Here is a 20,760-nt window from a genome sequence, read left to right on the forward strand (position 1 = left end):
AAGACATGCATTCAATATTTGAATAAACAAAGATAAAATAAAGCTATCTCCTGGGTTTCACTAAAAAGTCCATTGGAAGACTTGACTATTGTTGTTAAAAGACATAGGCATTCATATTATAGAGCCACAAACCACACTAGTAAAATAAAAACATACTTACATGGTATTCAAACCAATTACCGTCTTAATTTGATAGTGCAAATCCAACACCTTACCAACTGTCCTAAACAGTCTGTGCATATCAGTCACCCAATTTATCAGATATTTAAGTAAATGAGCTACAATATCCAAGGTACTAAACATGATATATTCTATGGGGTGTCATAAGCAAGTCATTAGAATACTTTACTACTAAAGTTATAAGACATATGCATTCAATATTTGAATAAACAAAGACAAAATAAAGCTATCTATTGGGTTTCACTAACAAGTCCATTGGAAGACTTAATTGTTGTTAAAATGCATATGCATTACATTGTATAGAGCCACAAACCACACTAGTAAAAAAAAACAAGCTTACATGGGATTCAAACCAATGACAGTCTAAATTTGATAGTGCAAACCCTACACTTTACCAACTGTGCTAACCAGTCTGCACACAAGCCACACAATTGATCAGAGATTTACGTAAATCAGCTACAGTGTCCAAGGTAGTAAACATGATATATTCTATGGGGTGTCATAAGCAAGTCATTAGAATACTTTACTATTAAAGTTATAAGACATATGCATTCAATATTTGAGTAAACAAAGAGAAAATAAAGCTATCTATTGGGTTTCACTTAAAAGTCTATTGGAAGACTTGACTTTGTTAAAAGACATAGGCATTCATATTATAGAGCCACAAACCACAATGCAGACTAGTAAAATAGAAAGACGCTTACATGGGATTCAAAGCAATGACAGGCTTGATTTGATAGTGCAAACCCAACACCTTACCAACTGTGCTTACAAGTCTGTGCATACCAGTCAGTCAATTTATCAGAGATTTAAGTGAATAAGCTACAATGTCCAAGGTACTAAACATGATATATTCTATGGGGTGTCATAAGCAAGTCATTAGAATACTACTAAAGTTCGAAGACATGCATTCAATATTTGAATAAAGAAAGATAAAATAAAGCTATCTCTTGGGTTTCACTAAAAAGTCCATTGGATGACTTGACTATTGTTGTTAAAAGACATAGGCATTCATATTATAGAGCCACAAACCACAATGCAGACTAGTAAAATAGAAAGATGCTTACATGGGATTCAAAGCAATGACAGGCTTGATTTGATAGTGCAAACCCAACACCTTACCAACTGTGCTTACAAGTCTGTGCATACCAGTCAGTCAATTTATCAGAGATTTAAGTGAATAAGCTACAATGTCCAAGGTACTAAACATGATATATTCTATGGGGTGTCATAAGCAAGTCATTAGAATACTACTAAAGTTCTAAGACATGCATTCAATATTTGAATAAAGAAAGATAAAATAAAGCTATCTCTTGGGTTTCACTAAAAAGTCCATTGGAAGACTTGACTATTGTTGTTAAAAGACATAAGCATTCATATTATAGAGCCACAAACCACACTAGTAAAATAAAAATATGCTTACATGGTATTCAAACCAATTACCATCTTAATTTGATAGTGCAAATCCAACACCTTACCAACTGTGCTAACCATACTGTGCATACCAGTCACACAATTTATCAGAGATTTAAGTAAATAAGCTACAATGTCCAAGGTACTAAACATGATATATTCTATGGGGTGTCATAAGCAAGTCATTAGAATACTTTCCTACTAAAGTTATAAGACATATGCATTCAATATTTGAGTAAACAAAGAGAAAAAAAAAAGCTATCTATTAGGTTTTACTAAAAAGTCCATTGGAAGACTTGACTATTGTTGTTAAAAGACATAGGCATTTATATTATAGAGCAACAAACCAAAATGCAGACTAGTAAAATAAAAACATGGTTACATGGGATTAAAACCAATGACAGTCTTAATTTGATAGTGCAAACCCAACACCTTACCAACTGTGCTAACCAGTCTATGCATACCAGTCATCCATTTTATCAGAGATTTAAGTACATAAGCTACAATGTCCATGGTACTAAACATGATATATTCTATGGGGTGTCATAAGCACGTCATTAGAATACTACTAAAGTTCTAAGACATGCATTCAATATTTGAATAAACAAAGATAAAATAAAGCTATCTATTGGGTTTCACTAACAAGTCCATTGGAAGACTTAATTGTTGTTAAAATGCATATGCATTACATTGTATAGAGCCACAAACCACACTAGTAAAAAAAACAAGCTTACATGGGATTCAAACCAATGACAGTCTAAATTTGATAGTGCAAACCCTACACTTTACCAACTGTGCTAACCAGTCTGCACACAAGCCACACAATTGATCAGAGATTTACGTAAATCAGCTACAGTGTCCAAGGTAGTAAACATGATATATTCTATGGGGTGTCATAAGCAAGTCATTAGAATACTTTACTATTAAAGTTATAAGACATATGCATTCAATATTTGAGTAAACAAAGAGAAAATAAAGCTATCTATTGGGTTTCACTTAAAAGTCTATTGGAAGACTTGACTTTGTTAAAAGACATAGGCATTCATATTATAGAGCCACAAACCACATTGCAGACTAGTAAAATAGAAAGACGCTTACATGGGATTCAAAGCAATGACAGGCTTGATTTGATAGTGCAAACCCAACACCTTACCAACTGTGCTTACAAGTCTGTGCATACCAGTCAGTCAATTTATCAGAGATTTAAGTGAATAAGCTACAATGTCCAAGGTACTAAACATGATATATTCTATGGGGTGTCATAAGCAAGTCATTAGAATACTACTAAAGTTCTAAGACATGCATTCAATATTTGAATAAAGAAAGATAAAATAAAGCTATCTCTTGGGTTTCACTAAAAAGTCCATTGGATGACTTGACTATTGTTGTTAAAAGACATAGGCATTCATATTATAGAGCCACAAACCACAATGCAGACTAGTAAAATAGAAAGATGCTTACATTGGATTCAAAGCAATGACAGGCTTCATTTGATAGTGCAAACCCAACACCTTACCAACTGTGCTTACAAGTCTGTGCATACCAGTCAGTCAATTTATCAGAGATTTAAGTGAATAAGCTACAATGTCCAAGGTACTAAACATGATATATTCTATGGGGTGTCATAAGCAAGTCATTAGAATACTACTAAAGTTCTAAGACATGCATTCAATATTTGAATAAAGAAAGATAAAATAAAGCTATCTCTTGGGTTTCACTAAAAAGTCCATTGGATGACTTGACTATTGTTGTTAAAAGACATAAGCATTCATATTATAGAGCCACAAACCACACTAGTAAAATAAAAATATGCTTTCATGGTATTCAAACCAATTACCATCTTAATTTGATAGTGCAAATCCAACACCTTACCAACTGTGCTAACCATACTGTGCATACCAGTCACACAATTTATCAGAGATTTAAGTAAATAAGCTACAATGTCCAAGGTACTAAACATGATATATTCTATGGGGTGTCATAAGCAAGTCATTAGAATACTACTAAAGTTCTAAGACATGCATTCAGTATTTGAATAAACAAATATTAAATAAAGCTATCTCTTGGGTTTCACTAAAAAGTCCATTGGAAGACTTGACTATTGTTGTTAAAAGACATAGGCATTCATATTATATAGCAACAAACCACAATGCAGACTAGTAAAATAAAAATATGCTTACATGGTATTCAAACCAATGACCTTCTTAATTTGATAGTGCAAACCCAACACCTTACCAACTGTCCTAAACAGTCTATGCATATCAGTCACCCAATTTATCAGATATTTTAGTAAATAAGCTACAATGTCCAATGTACTAAACATGATATATTCTATGGGGTGTCATAAGAACGTCATTAGAATACTACTAAAGTTCTAAGACATGCATTCAATATTTGAATAAATAAAGATAAAATAAAGCTATCTCTAGGGTTTCACTAAAAAGTCCATTGGAAGACTTGACTATTGTTGTTAAAAGACATAGGCATTTATATTATAGCGCAACAAACCACAATGCAGACTAGTAAAATAAAAACATGGTTACATGGGATTAAAACCAATGATAATCTTAATTTGATAGTGCAAACCCAACACCTTACCAACTGTGCTAACAAGTCTGTGCATACCAGTTAACCATTTTATCAGAGATTTAAGTGAATAAGCTACAATGTCCAAGGTACTAAACATGATATATTCTATGGGGTGTCATAAGCACGTCATTAGAATACTACTAAAGTTCTAAGACATGCATTCAATATTTGAATAAACAAAGATAAAATAAAGCTATCTCTTGGGTTTCACTAACAAGTCCATTGGAAGACTTGACTATTGTTGTTAAAATACATATGCATTATATTGTATAGAGCCACAAACCACACTAGTAAAAAAGAAACAGGCTTACATGGGATTCAAATCAACGACAGTCTAAATTTGAAAGTGCAAACCCAACACTTTACCAACAGTGCTAACCAGTCTGCACACAAGCCACACAATTGATCAGAAATTTACGTAAATCAGCTACAGTGTCCAAGGTTGTAAACATGATATATTCTATGGTGTGTCATAAGCAAGTCATTAGAATACTTTCCTACTAAAATTATAAGACATATGCAATCAATATTTGAATAAATAAAGATAAAATAAAGCTATCTCTTGGGTTTCACTAAAAAGTCCATTGGAAGACTTGACTATTGTTAAAAGACATAGGCATTTATATTATAGCGCAACAAACCAAAATGCAGACTAGTAAAATAAAAACATGGTTACATGGGACTAAAAACCAATGACAGTCTTAATTTGATAGTGCAAACCCAACACCTTACCAACTGTGCTAACCAGTCTATGCATACCAGTCATCCATTTTATCAGAGATTTAAGTAAATAAGCTACAATGTCCATGGTACTAAACATGATATATTCTATGGGGTGTCATAAGCACGTCATTAGAATACTACTAAAGTTCTAAGACATGCATTCAATATTTGAATAAACAAAGATAAAATAAAGCTATCTCCTGGGTTTCACTAAAAAGTCCATTGGAAGACTTGACTATTGTTGTTAAAAGACATAGGCATTCATATTATAGAGCCACAAACCACACTAGTAAAATAAAAATATGCTTACATGGTATTCAAACCAATTACCATCTTAATTTGATAGTGCAAATCCAACACCTTACCAACTGTGCTAACCATACTGTGCATACCAGTCACACAATTTATCAGATATTTAAGTAAATGAGCTACAATATCCAAGGTACTAAACATGATATATTCTATGGGGTGTCATAAGCAAGTCATTAGAATACTTTACTACTAAAGTTATAAGACATATGCATTCAATATTTGAATAAACAAAGACAAAATAAAGCTATCTATTGGGTTTCACTAACAAGTCCATTGGAAGACTTAATTGTTGTTAAAATGCATATGCATTACATTGTATAGAGCCACAAACCACACTAGTAAAAAAAAACAAGCTTACATGGGATTCAAACCAATGACAGTCTAAATTTGATAGTGCAAACCCTACACTTTACCAACTGTGCTAACCAGTCTGCACACAAGCCACACAATTGATCAGAGATTTACGTAAATCAGCTACAGTGTCCAAGGTAGTAAACATGATATATTCTATGGGGTGTCATAAGCAAGTCATTAGAATACTTTACTATTAAAGTTATAAGACATATGCATTCAATATTTGAGTAAACAAAGAGAAAATAAAGCTATCTATTGGGTTTCACTTAAAAGTCTATTGGAAGACTTGACTTTGTTAAAAGACATAGGCATTCATATTATAGAGCCACAAACCACAATGCAGACTAGTAAAATAGAAAGACGCTTACATGGGATTCAAAGCAATGACAGGCTTGATTTGATAGTGCAAACCCAACACCTTACCAACTGTGCTTACAAGTCTGTGCATACCAGTCAGTCAATTTATCAGAGATTTAAGTGAATAAGCTACAATGTCCAAGGTACTAAACATGATATATTCTATGGGGTGTCATAAGCAAGTCATTAGAATACTACTAAAGTTCTAAGACATGCATTCAATATTTGAATAAAGAAAGATAAAATAAAGCTATCTCTTGGGTTTCACTAAAAAGTCCATTGGATGACTTGACTATTGTTGTTAAAAGACATAGGCATTCATATTATAGAGCCACAAACCACAATGCAGACTAGTAAAATAGAAAGATGCTTACATGGGATTCAAAGCAATGACAGGCTTGATTTGATAGTGCAAACCCAACACCTTACCAACTGTGCTTACAAGTCTGTGCATACCAGTCAGTCAATTTATCAGAGATTTAAGTGAATAAGCTACAATGTCCAAGGTACTAAACATGATATATTCTATGGGGTGTCATAAGCAAGTCATTAGAATACTACTAAAGTTCTAAGACATGCATTCAATATTTGAATAAAGAAAGATAAAATAAAGCTATCTCTTGGGTTTCACTAAAAAGTCCATTGGAAGACTTGACTATTGTTGTTAAAAGACATAAGCATTCATATTATAGAGCCACAAACCACACTAGTAAAATAAAAATATGCTTACATGGTATTCAAACCAATTACCATCTTAATTTGATAGTGCAAATCCAACACCTTACCAACTGTGCTAACCATACTGTGCATACCAGTCACACAATTTATCAGAGATTTAAGTAAATAAGCTACAATGTCCAAGGTACTAAACATGATATATTCTATGGGGTGTCATAAGCAAGTCATTAGAATACTACTAAAGTTCTAAGACATGCATTCAGTATTTGAATAAACAAATATTAAATAAAGCTATCTCTTGGGTTTCACTAAAAAGTCCATTGGAAGACTTGACTATTGTTGTTAAAAGACATAGGCATTCATATTATATAGCAACAAACCACAATGCAGACTAGTAAAATAAAAATATGCTTACATGGTATTCAAACCAATGACCTTCTTAATTTGATAGTGCAAACCCAACACCTTACCAACTGTCCTAAACAGTCTATGCATATCAGTCACCCAATTTATCAGATATTTTAGTAAATAAGCTACAATGTCCAATGTACTAAACATGATATATTCTATGGGGTGTCATAAGAACGTCATTAGAATACTACTAAAGTTCTAAGACATGCATTCAATATTTGAATAAATAAAGATAAAATAAAGCTATCTCTAGGGTTTCACTAAAAAGTCCATTGGAAGACTTGACTATTGTTGTTAAAAGACATAGGCATTTATATTATAGCGCAACAAACCACAATGCAGACTAGTAAAATAAAAACATGGTTACATGGGATTAAAACCAACGATAATCTTAATTTGATAGTGCAAACCCAACACCTTACCAACTGTGCTAACAAGTCTGTGCATACCAGTTAACCATTTTATCAGAGATTTAAGTGAATAAGCTACAATGTCCAAGGTACTAAACATGATATATTCTATGGGGTGTCATAAGCACGTCATTAGAATACTACTAAAGTTCTAAGACATGCATTCAATATTTGAATAAACAAAGATAAAATAAAGCTATCTCTTGGGTTTCACTAACAAGTCCATTGGAAGACTTGACTATTGTTGTTAAAATACATATGCATTATATTGTATAGAGCCACAAACCACACTAGTAAAAAAGAAACAAGCTTACATGGGATTCAAACCAACGACAGTCTAAATTTGAAAGTGCAAACCCAACACTTTACCAACAGTGCTAACCAGTCTGCACACAAGCCACACAATTGATCAGAAATTTACGTAAATCAGCTACAGTGTCCAAGGTTGTAAACATGATATATTCTATGGTGTGTCATAAGCAAGTCATTAGAATACTTTCCTACTAAAATTATAAGACATATGCATTCAATATTTGAATAAATAAAGATAAAATAAAGCTATCTCTTGGGTTTCACTAAAAAGTCCATTGGAAGACTTGACTATTGTTAAAAGACATAGGCATTTATATTATAGCGCAACAAACCAAAATGCAGACTAGTAAAATAAAAACATGGTTACATGGGACTAAAAACCAATGACAGTCTTAATTTGATAGTGCAAACCCAACACCTTACCAACTGTGCTAACCAGTCTATGCATACCAGTCATCCATTTTATCAGAGATTTAAGTAAATAAGCTACAATGTCCATGGTACTAAACATGATATATTCTATGGGGTGTCATAAGCACGTCATTAGAATACTACTAAAGTTCTAAGACATGCATTCAATATTTGAATAAACAAAGATAAAATAAAGCTATCTCCTGGGTTTCACTAAAAAGTCCATTGGAAGACTTGACTATTGTTGTTAAAAGACATAGGCATTCATATTATAGAGCCACAAACCACACTAGTAAAATAAAAATATGCTTACATGGTATTCAAACCAATTACCATCTTAATTTGATAGTGCAAATCCAACACCTTACCAACTGTGCTAACCATACTGTGCATACCAGTCACACAATTTATCAGAGATTTAAGTAAATGAGCTACAATATCCAAGGTATTAAACATGATATATTCTATGGGGTGTCATAAGCAAGTCATTAGAATACTTTACTACTAAAGTTATAAGACATATGCATTCAATATTTGAATAAACAAAGACAAAATAAAGCTATCTATTGGGTTTCACTAACAAGTCCATTGGAAGACTTAATTGTTGTTAAAATGCATATGCATTACATTGTATAGAGCCACAAACCACACTAGTAAAAAAAAAACAAGCTTACATGGGATTCAAACCAATGACAGTCTAAATTTGATAGTGCAAACCCTACACTTTACCAACTGTGCTAACCAGTCTGCACACAAGCCACACAATTGATCAGAGATTTACGTAAATCAGCTACAGTGTCCAAGGTAGTAAACATGATATATTCTATGGGGTGTCATAAGCAAGTCATTAGAATACTTTACTATTAAAGTTATAAGACATATGCATTCAATATTTGAGTAAACAAAGAGAAAATAAATCTATCTATTGGGTTTCACTTAAAAGTCTATTGGAAGACTTGACTTTGTTAAAAGACATAGGCATTCATATTATAGAGCCACAAACCACAATGCAGACTAGTAAAATAAAAATATGCTTACAGATGTAGCCACCTTTATCTTGACTGTTTCTCCGCCGAGACGGGCGTTTAGCCACGCTAAGGCGATAGCTGAGTTTAATCACAGGCAGGCGCGTTGAGACGATCTAGATACTCATCATGCATTACACATCTCCACCACTGTGTGGCTAATGCTCCACTAATCCAGTACTTTCGATCGTACAGTATAGCGGCGGATTGATCTACAGCTCTGGCAATACTGTAGGCGTAACGGGAGGCGGTGGAAAAAGTATGGAGTACAGTACTGTATGTGTATGGAGACGCAACTACAGTAATTGTGTAAAAGGAAGAATGTACAGTACAATGTATAAACACCGTGCTTTTAAAATATATGAGCGTCTGAGTTCGCTAATGCATAATGGGAATGGAGGACTAGCAGAAGGCGGAGGAAAACACCGTGCTTTACAAATGCGAGCGTCCGAGTCCTCTAAGGCATAAACCAACAGCAATGGGGCGGGGGCCGGGCGCTGTTTGCAGTACTTTCACACATGAAATTAGAAATCTCTCATGAGGCGTCGTGGGCTAGGGGTGAAGGCTCCCACCTCCCTCACTGGGGGTCCAGGGTTCGAGACATGATGTGCTTTCTTTCTTTTTTTTTTTTTTTTCTGTAATAATGCACTGTATTATTTTATTTACATTGTAAGACAGTCAATGGAAGGATGCACACAGGTTTCACATAAATCAAAGTACATCTGCAGGAGCGATTCTTTACGCTAAATGCACCCAAACAGCGTGAATGAAATGAGTGTATTCTGACGCTACCAACTAAGCAAAACAGTACTGTAGATCTTCAGCGTTTGTGCATTGCACAGGACCTGAATTTCCTCCCTGTGCAGGCCCCCAGGGGGGAAGGGCGATGGGGGTAGGGGGGAGACGATGGAAAATACTGTGCCTTTGAAATGCAATTACAGTACATGAGCGTCCGAGTACACTACGGCATACTGTAAACCAACACCAATGGGAAGGAAGTGCCAACCTTATTTTTAATGTGTTCCCGTGACATTCACTTTAACATTTTTTTTTTCTCTCCAATACAGTACATCCAATGGAAGGATGCACACAGGTTTCACATAAATCAAAGTACATCTGCAGGAGCGATTCTTTACGCTAAATGCAACCTACAGTACGGTACTGTAAGTGAGCAAAATAGTACTACAGTGGGCGTTTGTGTATTGCACATGACCTGCATTCCCTCCCTGTCTACTGCATGATCTGTGCAGGCTCCCATGGGGGAAGGGCAACAGGCTAGCAGAAGGCGGAGGAAAACACCGTGCTTTACAAATGCGAGCGTCCGAGTCCTCTAAGGCATAAACCAACAGCAATGGGGCGGGGGCCGGGCGCTGTTTGCAGTACTTTCACACATGAAATTAGAAATCTCTCATGAGGCGTTGTGGGCTAGGGGTGAAGGCTCCCACCTCCCTCACTGGGGGTCCAGGGTTCGAGACATGATGTGCTTTCTTTCTTTTTTTTTTTTCTGTAATAATGCACTGTATTATTTTATTTACATTGTAAGACAGTCAATGGAAGGATGCACACAGGTTTCACATAAATCAAAGTACATCTGCAGGAGCGATTCTTTACGCTAAATGCACCCAAACAGCGTGAATGAAATGAGTGTATTCTGACGCTACCAACTAAGCAAAACAGTACTGTAGATCTTCAGCGTTTGTGCATTGCACAGGACCTGAATTTCCTCCCTGTGCAGGCCCCCAGGGGGGAAGGGCGATGGGGGTAGGGGGGAGACGATGGAAAATACTGTGCCTTTGAAATGCAATTACAGTACATGAGCGTCCGAGTACACTACGGCATACTGTAAACCAACACCAATGGGAAGGAAGTGCCAACCTTATTTTTAATGTGTTCCCGTGACATTCACTTTAACATTTTTTTTTTTCTCTCCAATACAGTACATCCAATGGAAGGATGCACACAGGTTTCACATAAATCAAAGTACATCTGCAGGAGCGATTCTTTACGCTAAATGCAACCTACAGTACGGTACTGTAAGTGAGCAAAATAGTACTACAGTGGGCGTTTGTGTATTGCACATGACCTGCATTCCCTCCCTGTCTACTGCATGATCTGTGCAGGCTCCCATGGGGGAAGGGCAACAGGCTAGCAGGAGGCGGAGGAAAACACCGTGCTTTACAAATGCGAGCGTCCGAGTCCTCTAAGGCATAAACCAACAGCAATGGGGCGAGGGCCGGGCGCTGTTTGCAGTACTTTCACACATGAAATTAGAAATCTCTCATGAGGCATCGTGGGCTAGGGGTGAAGGCTCCCACCTCCCTCACTGGGGGTCCAGGATTCGAGACATGATGTGCTTTCTTTCTTTTTTTTTTTTCTGTAATAATGCACTGTATTATTTTATTTACATTGTAAGACAGTCAATGGAAGGATGCACACAGGTTTCACATAAATCAAAGTACATCTGCAGGAGCGATTCTTTACGCTAAATGCACCCAAACAGCGTGAATGAAATGAGTGTATTCTGACGCTACCAACTAAGCAAAACAGTACTGTAGATCTTCAGCGTTTGTGCATTGCACAGGACCTGAATTTCCTCCCTGTGCAGGCCCCCAGGGGGGAAGGGCGATGGGGGTAGGGGGGAGACGATGGAAAATACTGTGCCTTTGAAATGCAATTACAGTACATGAGCGTCCGAGTACACTACGGCATACTGTAAACCAACACCAATGGGAAGGAAGTGCCAACCTTATTTTTAATGTGTTCCCGTGACATTCACTTTAACATTTTTTTTTTCTCTCCAATACAGTACATCCAATGGAAGGATGCACACAGGTTTCACATAAATCAAAGTACATCTGCAGGAGCGATTCTTTACGCTAAATGCAACCTACAGTACGGTACTGTAAGTGAGCAAAATAGTACTACAGTGGGCGTTTGTGTATTGCACATGACCTGCATTCCCTCCCTGTCTACTGCATGATCTGTGCAGGCTCCCATGGGGGAAGGGCAACAGGCTAGCAGGAGGCGGAGGAAAACACCGTGCTTTACAAATGCGAGCGTCCGAGTCCTCTAAGGCATAAACCAACAGCAATGGGGCGAGGGCCGGGCGCTGTTTGCAGTACTTTCACACATGAAATTAGAAATCTCTCATGAGGCATCGTGGGCTAGGGGTGAAGGCTCCCACCTCCCTCACTGGGGGTCCAGGGTTCGAGACATGATGTGCTTTCTTTCTTTTTTTTTTTTTTTTCTGTAATAATGCACTGTATTATTTTATTTACATTGTAAGACAGTCAATGGAAGGATGCACACAGGTTTCACATAAATCAAAGTACATCTGCAGGAGCGATTCTTTACGCTAAATGCACCCAAACAGCGTGAATGAAATGAGTGTATTCTGACGCTACCAACTAAGCAAAACAGTACTGTAGATCTTCAGCGTTTGTGCATTGCACAGGACCTGAATTTCCTCCCTGTGCAGGCCCCCAGGGGGGAAGGGCGATGGGGGTAGGGGGGAGACGATGGAAAATACTGTGCCTTTGAAATGCAATTACAGTACATGAGCGTCCGAGTACACTACGGCATACTGTAAACCAACACCAATGGGAAGGAAGTGCCAACCTTATTTTTAATGTGTTCCCGTGACATTCACTTTAACATTTTTTTTTTCTCTCCAATACAGTACATCCAATGGAAGGATGCACACAGGTTTCACATAAATCAAAGTACATCTGCAGGAGCGATTCTTTACGCTAAATGCAACCTACAGTACGGTACTGTAAGTGAGCAAAATAGTACTACAGTGGGCGTTTGTGTATTGCACATGACCTGCATTCCCTCCCTGTCTACTGCATGATCTGTGCAGGCTCCCATGGGGGAAGGGCAACAGGCTAGCAGGAGGCGGAGGAAAACACCGTGCTTTACAAATGCGAGCGTCCGAGTCCTCTAAGGCATAAACCAACAGCAATGGGGCGAGGGCCGGGCGCTGTTTGCAGTACTTTCACACATGAAATTAGAAATCTCTCATGAGGCATCGTGGGCTAGGGGTGAAGGCTCCCACCTCCCTCACTGGGGGTCCAGGGTTCGAGACATGATGTGCTTTCTTTCTTTTTTTTTTTTTTTTCTGTAATAATGCACTGTATTATTTTATTTACATTGTAAGACAGTCAATGGAAGGATGCACACAGGTTTCACATAAATCAAAGTACATCTGCAGGAGCGATTCTTTACGCTAAATGCACCCAAACAGCGTGAATGAAATGAGTGTATTCTGACGCTACCAACTAAGCAAAACAGTACTGTAGATCTTCAGCGTTTGTGCATTGCACAGGACCTGAATTTCCTCCCTGTGCAGGCCCCCAGGGGGGAAGGGCGATGGGGGTAGGGGGGAGATGATGGAAAATACTGTGCCTTTGAAATGCAATTACAGTACATGAGCGTCCGAGTACACTACGGCATACTGTAAACCAACACCAATGGGAAGGAAGTGCCAACCTTATTTTTAATGTGTTCCCGTGACATTCACTTTAACATTTTTTTTTTCTCTCCAATACAGTACATCCAATGGAAGGATGCACACAGGTTTCACATAAATCAAAGTACATCTGCAGGAGCGATTCTTTACGCTAAATGCAACCTACAGTACGGTACTGTAAGTGAGCAAAATAGTACTACAGTGGGCGTTTGTGTATTGCACATGACCTGCATTCCCTCCCTGTCTACTGCATGATCTGTGCAGGCTCCCATGGGGGAAGGGCAACAGGCTAGCAGAAGGCGGAGGAAAACACCGTGCTTTACAAATGCGAGCGTCCGAGTCCTCTAAGGCATAAACCAACAGCAATGGGGCGGGGGCCGGGCGCTGTTTGCAGTACTTTCACACATGAAATTAGAAATCTCTCATGAGGCGTCGTGGGCTAGGGGTGAAGGCTCCCACCTCCCTCACTGGGGGTCCAGGGTTCGAGACATGATGTGCTTTCTTTCTTTTTTTTTTTTTTCTGTAATAATGCACTGTATTATTTTATTTACATTGTAAGACAGTCAATGGAAGGATGCACACAGGTTTCACATAAATCAAAGTACATCTGCAGGAGCGATTCTTTACGCTAAATGCACCCAAACAGCGTGAATGAAATGAGTGTATTCTGACGCTACCAACTAAGCAAAACAGTACTGTAGATCTTCAGCGTTTGTGCATTGCACAGGACCTGAATTTCCTCCCTGTGCAGGCCCCCAGGGGGGAAGGGCGATGGGGGTAGGGGGGAGACGATGGAAAATACTGTGCCTTTGAAATGCAATTACAGTACATGAGCGTCCGAGTACACTACGGCATACTGTAAACCAACACCAATGGGAAGGAAGTGCCAACCTTATTTTTAATGTGTTCCCGTGACATTCACTTTAACATTTTTTTTTTCTCTCCAATACAGTACATCCAATGGAAGGATGCACACAGGTTTCACATAAATCAAAGTACATCTGCAGGAGCGATTCTTTACGCTAAATGCAACCTACAGTACGGTACTGTAAGTGAGCAAAATAGTACTACAGTGGACGTTTGTGTATTGCACATGACCTGCATTCCCTCCCTGTCTACTGCATGATCTGTGCAGGCTCCCATGGGGGAAGGGCAACAGGCTAGCAGGAGGCGGAGGAAAACACCGTGCTTTACAAATGCGAGCGTCCGAGTCCTCTAAGGCATAAACCAACAGCAATGGGGCGAGGGCCGGGCGCTGTTTGCAGTACTTTCACACATGAAATTAGAAATCTCTCATGAGGCATCGTGGGCTAGGGGTGAAGGCTCCCACCTCCCTAACTGGGGGTCCAGGGTTCGAGACATGATGTGCTTTCTTTCTTTTTTTTTTTTTTCTGTAATAATGCACTGTATTATTTTATTTACATTGTAAGACAGTCAATGGAAGGATGCACACAGGTTTCACATAAATCAAAGTACATCTGCAGGAGCGATTCTTTACGCTAAATGCACCCAAACAGCGTGAATGAAATGAGTGTATTCTGACGCTACCAACTAAGCAAAATAGTACTGTAGATCTTCAGCGTTTGTGCATTGCACAGGACCTGAATTTCCTCCCTGTGCAGGCCCCCAGGGGGGAAGGGCGATGGGGGTAGGGGGGAGACGATGGAAAATACTGTGCCTTTGAAATGCAATTACAGTACATGAGCGTCCGAGTACACTACGGCATACTGTAAACCAACACCAATGGGAAGGAAGTGCCAACCTTATTTTTAATGTGTTCCCGTGACATTCACTTTAACATTTTTTTTTTCTCTCCAATACAGTACATCCAATGGAAGGATGCACACAGGTTTCACATAAATCAAAGTACATCTGCAGGAGCGATTCTTTACGCTAAATGCAACCTACAGTACGGTACTGTAAGTGAGCAAAATAGTACTACAGTGGGCGTTTGTGTATTGCACATGACCTGCATTCCCTCCCTGTCTACTGCATGATCTGTGCAGGCTCCCATGGGGGAAGGGCAACAGGCTAGCAGGAGGCGGAGGAAAACACCGTGCTTTACAAATGCGAGCGTCCGAGTCCTCTAAGGCATAAACCAACAGCAATGGGGCGAGGGCCGGGCGCTGTTTGCAGTACTTTCACACATGAAATTAGAAATCTCTCATGAGGCATCGTGGGCTAGGGGTGAAGGCTCCCACCTCCCTCACTGGGGGTCCAGGGTTCGAGACATGATGTGCTTTCTTTCTTTTTTTTTTTTTTTTCTGTAATAATGCACTGTATTATTTTATTTACATTGTAAGACAGTCAATGGAAGGATGCACACAGGTTTCACATAAATCAAAGTACATCTGCAGGAGCGATTCTTTACGCTAAATGCACCCAAACAGCGTGAATGAAATGAGTGTATTCTGACGCTACCAACTAAGCAAAACAGTACTGTAGATCTTCAGCGTTTGTGCATTGCACAGGACCTGAATTTCCTCCCTGTGCAGGCCCCCAGGGGGGAAGGGCGATGGGGGTAGGGGGGAGACGATGGAAAATACTGTGCCTTTGAAATGCAATTACAGTACATGAGCGTCCGAGTACACTACGGCATACTGTAAACCAACACCAATGGGAAGGAAGTGCCAACCTTATTTTTAATGTGTTCCCGTGACATTCACTTTAACATTTTTTTTTTTCTCTCCAATACAGTACATCCAATGGAAGGATGCACACAGGTTTCACATAAATCAAAGTACATCTGCAGGAGCGATTCTTTACGCTAAATGCAACCTACAGTACGGTACTGTAAGTGAGCAAAACAGTACTACAGTGGGCGTTTGTGTATTGCACATGACCTGCATTCCCTCCCTGTCTACTGCATGATCTGTGCAGGCTCCCATGGGGGAAGGGCAACAGGCTAGCAGGAGGCGGAGGAAAACACCGTGCTTTACAAATGCGAGCGTCCGAGTCCTCTAAGGCATAAACCAACAGCAATGGGGCGAGGGCCGGGCGCTGTTTGCAGTACTTTCACACATGAAATTAGAAATCTCTCATGAGGCATCGTGGGCTAGGGGTGAAGGCTCCCACCTCCCTCACTGGGGGTCCAGGGTTCGAGACATGATGTGCTTTCTTTCTTTTTTTTTTTTTTTCTGTAATAATGCACTGTATTATTTTATTTACATTGTAAGACAGTTAATGGAAGGATGCACACAGGTTTCACATAAATCAAAGTACATCTGCAGGAGCGATTCTTTACGCTAAATGCACCCAAACAGCGTGAATGAAATGAGTGTATTCTGACGGACTGTGCATCTTCGGTATTTGTGTATAGCATAAGACCTGTGAAGGCTCCCAGGAGGGAAGGGCGTAGGGCAAGACAGTGGAAAATACTGTGGTCAAAGAAAGGGCATATTTAAAACTAAGGGAAACTGTCACAAAGTACAGTAACTACAGTACTGTACGTTGAATGCCTGGAACGCACGACGTCTGAGACGCACGACGTCTGGATCGCTCATTGAGCATAAGCATGGCTGCTGTACGTGACCGTCCCTATGCTCTGGGTGAGCTGCGTCTCCTCGTTCGCTGGCGGGACAGAACTCTCGCCAGCAACGAGGAGAAAGTTAGAGCATATAGGAGGGCAAGTAGGGCTATCCTCCAGACCTACAACCGGAGGAGAACGGTGAGGTCTCTCCAGAGGAGATGGAGCGACCTCGTGAGGAGGACCCCACGACGCCTGCAGGCCATAAGGGATTGTAAGTACAGTACATTACTGTAGATTACTGTACTTTAAGTTACTGTAGTTACAGGTACAGTACATTATAGCAGGGGCTGCTGTAGCAGCAGGTATCCGGTCTATACAGCACTGTACAGTATTTGTGGTAAACAAATGGTTAAACAAGGACCAAACATTAACCCGGGTCAAAAGGTCAATTTGTTTTTTTGCGTCGACCTAGATGGTGCGGCTTTTGAAATTGGTTGACACCAGTTACTGTAGGTTGACATGGTCGTTAAGTTGACATGGAAAAAGATCGACATGCGTTTTACAAAAACAATTGTTATTTTTTTAAACTTGTGTATATACAGTAGTTCTTTACAATCCAGGTGGTCTACGATTGTGCAGTGTACAGTATCATGCAGTGTACAGTATATGCAATGTATCACAGTGTATCGTGCTGCGTAATTGCAGCGTGTCATGCAGTGTACATTCAGTATATGGTATTGTGCAGTGAGTGTAATACATAGTGAATCACATCGTGCAGCAGAGCCGGCCTTAGGCATAGGCAAACTACAGTAGGCAAATGCCTAGGGCATTTGCTATGCTTAGGGGCACCAGCAGCTTCTGCTGATTAAAATGATATGCGGCATGCCTATATTTTGCGTGACTGCGGCTGTATCTGTACCTGGCTAGGGCCAGCACTGTCGTGCAGTGTACTGTATACACATGTGGTAATTGCAGTTTTTTGTGTAGTGTACATTGTATCATATTTTGCAGGGAAATGTGCAGTTTGTCATATCACGCAGTGCATACACTATGCAGTCGTGCAGTGCATTGTGTGGTTTAATTGCAGTGTGTCGTGCAGTGTGCCGAAATTTGTGTTTCAGATAGTACAGTGTTCTAAGGGATGTTACTTTGGCAGAAATTATTCTAAGGGATGTTACAGTGGCCTAATGTGTTCTGACGTGCATTACTCTTGCATAAGGTTCATGACTGGCAGATCTCTACTTTGTGACGTAATGTGGATATACTACTGCACTACTGTGACGTACAGTACAGTAACGTGAATAAGGTGCTCTACTGTGTGACACAACGTGAATCAAGGACAGTACTGTGACGTGAATACGGTGCTCTACTGTGTGACACAACGTGAATCAAGGACAGTACTGTGACGTGAATACGGTGCTCTACTGTGTGACACAACGTGAATCAAGGACAGTACTGTGACGTGAATACGGTGCTCTACTGTGTGACACAACGTGAATCAAGGACAGTACTGTGACGTGAATAAACTGCACTACTGTGACATGACGTGAATAAGATGAATTCAGGTGAGTACTGCATCATCTGTCATGAAATCAATTTGTAATGTAATGAACAGTACTGAGATGGTTAAGGGTGGGAGGGCTGCATGCTGATGTGTGTCATAATGTTTATAAGGGCAATGCTTATGTGTGTTACAATGTCTACAGTATAAAGGTAGTGTTCTGTCTAATACCCTGGACCTACTGTACTGTAGCGATACTGTAAGTGTACTGTATGTCACATTTAGAAATGTGCCCCTTAAGTTTTGAAGACAGTACAGTACACTATGCCCTCCTGAGTGATTAGGTGCAGGGTACTAGAATGAACAATTCCATTTATTGTGATGTCATAAAGATGCTGTCAATGTTGAATTTCATTGGCTGTACAGTATGCTGCCATTATACTGTATATATATTTTTACAGGGCTGGTAGCACGACGTCACAGGAGGCGGGACAGGCGCCGCCAAGCTGGTAAGTATTGTCAAATACAGTAGTGTACAGTACATAGTGATTTCTATAGTCCCAACCCCCTGTCCTGACCATCACAGATAACTCGCTGCAATCCGTTAATGTTAAGAATGTCTGTTTACAAAACTAAATGTAAATATTAAACACAAAGTATAAATAACATTGTAGATAGCTGAATACCCGTGCTTCGCTACGGGATGAGGATGGTAAATTCCAGTGATAGTTGTTTGTTAATTTACGTTTGTTGGCGATCTAGTATATAGTACTGTATACTTTAAGCATACTGTATCTTGCTTCTCTGATGCAGATTGTTTATTGGCCGGACCCCTTTTTGGTCCTGGATACTGTACAGTACATGTTTCAAATTGACAGCTTCACTTACAGTACTGTTATTTTTTTTCCCACAGTACCACCACCACCACCACCACCACCACCACCACCACCACCTGCTGCGCTGCCAGGTATTGTGTAACGAGAATTCTGGTGCTACTGTCATCGTTGTTACACTACTGTACATGTGTCCTGGATACTGTACAGTACATGTTTCAAATTGACAGCTTCACTTACAGTACTGTTATTTTTTTTCCCACAGTACCAACAACACCACCACCACCACCACCACCACCTGCTGCGCTGCCAGGTATTGTGTAACGAGAATTCTGGTGTGACTGTCATCGTTACACTACTGTACATGTGTCCTGGATACTGTACAGTACATGTTTCCAATTGACAGCTTCACTTACAGTACTGTTATTTTTTTTCCCACAGTACCAACACCACCACCACCACCACCACCACCACCACCTGCTGCGCTGCCAGGTATTGTGTAACGAGAATTCTGGTGCTACTGTCATCGTTGTTACACTACTGTACATGTGTCCTGGATACTGTACAGTACATGTTTCAAATTGACAGCTTCACTTACAGTACTGTTATTTTTTTTCCCACAGTACCAACAACACCACCACCACCACCACCTGCTGCGCTGCCAGGTATTGTGTAACGAGAATTCTGGTGTGACTGTCATCGTTACACTACTGTACATGTGTCCTGGATACTGTACAGTACATGTTTCCAATTGACAGCTTCACTTACAGTACTGTTATTTTTTTTCCCACAGTACCAACAACACCACCACCACCACCACCACCACCTGCTGCGCTGCCAGGTATTGTGTAACGAGAATTCTGGTGTGACTGTCATCGTTACACTACTGTACATGTGTCCTGGATACTGTACAGTACATGTTTCCAATTGACAGCTTCACTTACAGTACTGTTATTTTTTTTCCCACAGTACCAACACCACCACCACCACCACCACCACCTGCTGCGCTGCCAGGTATTGTGTAACGAGAATTCTGGTGTGACTGTCATCGTTACACTACTGTACATGTGTCCTGGATACTGTACAGTACATGTTTCAAATTGACAGCTTCACTTACAGTACTGTTATTTTTTTTCCCACAGTACCAACAACACCACCACCACCACCACCTGCTGCGCTGCCAGGTATTGTGTAACGAGAATTCTGGTGTGACTGTCATCGTTACACTACTGTACATGTGTCCTGGATACTGTACAGTACATGTTTCCAATTGACAGCTTCACTTACAGTACTGTTATTTTTTTTCCCACA

Source organism: Pseudophryne corroboree, chromosome 5 (genome assembly GCF_028390025.1).
Source record: "Pseudophryne corroboree isolate aPseCor3 chromosome 5, aPseCor3.hap2, whole genome shotgun sequence".
Classification (NCBI taxonomy): domain Eukaryota; kingdom Metazoa; phylum Chordata; class Amphibia; order Anura; family Myobatrachidae; genus Pseudophryne; species Pseudophryne corroboree.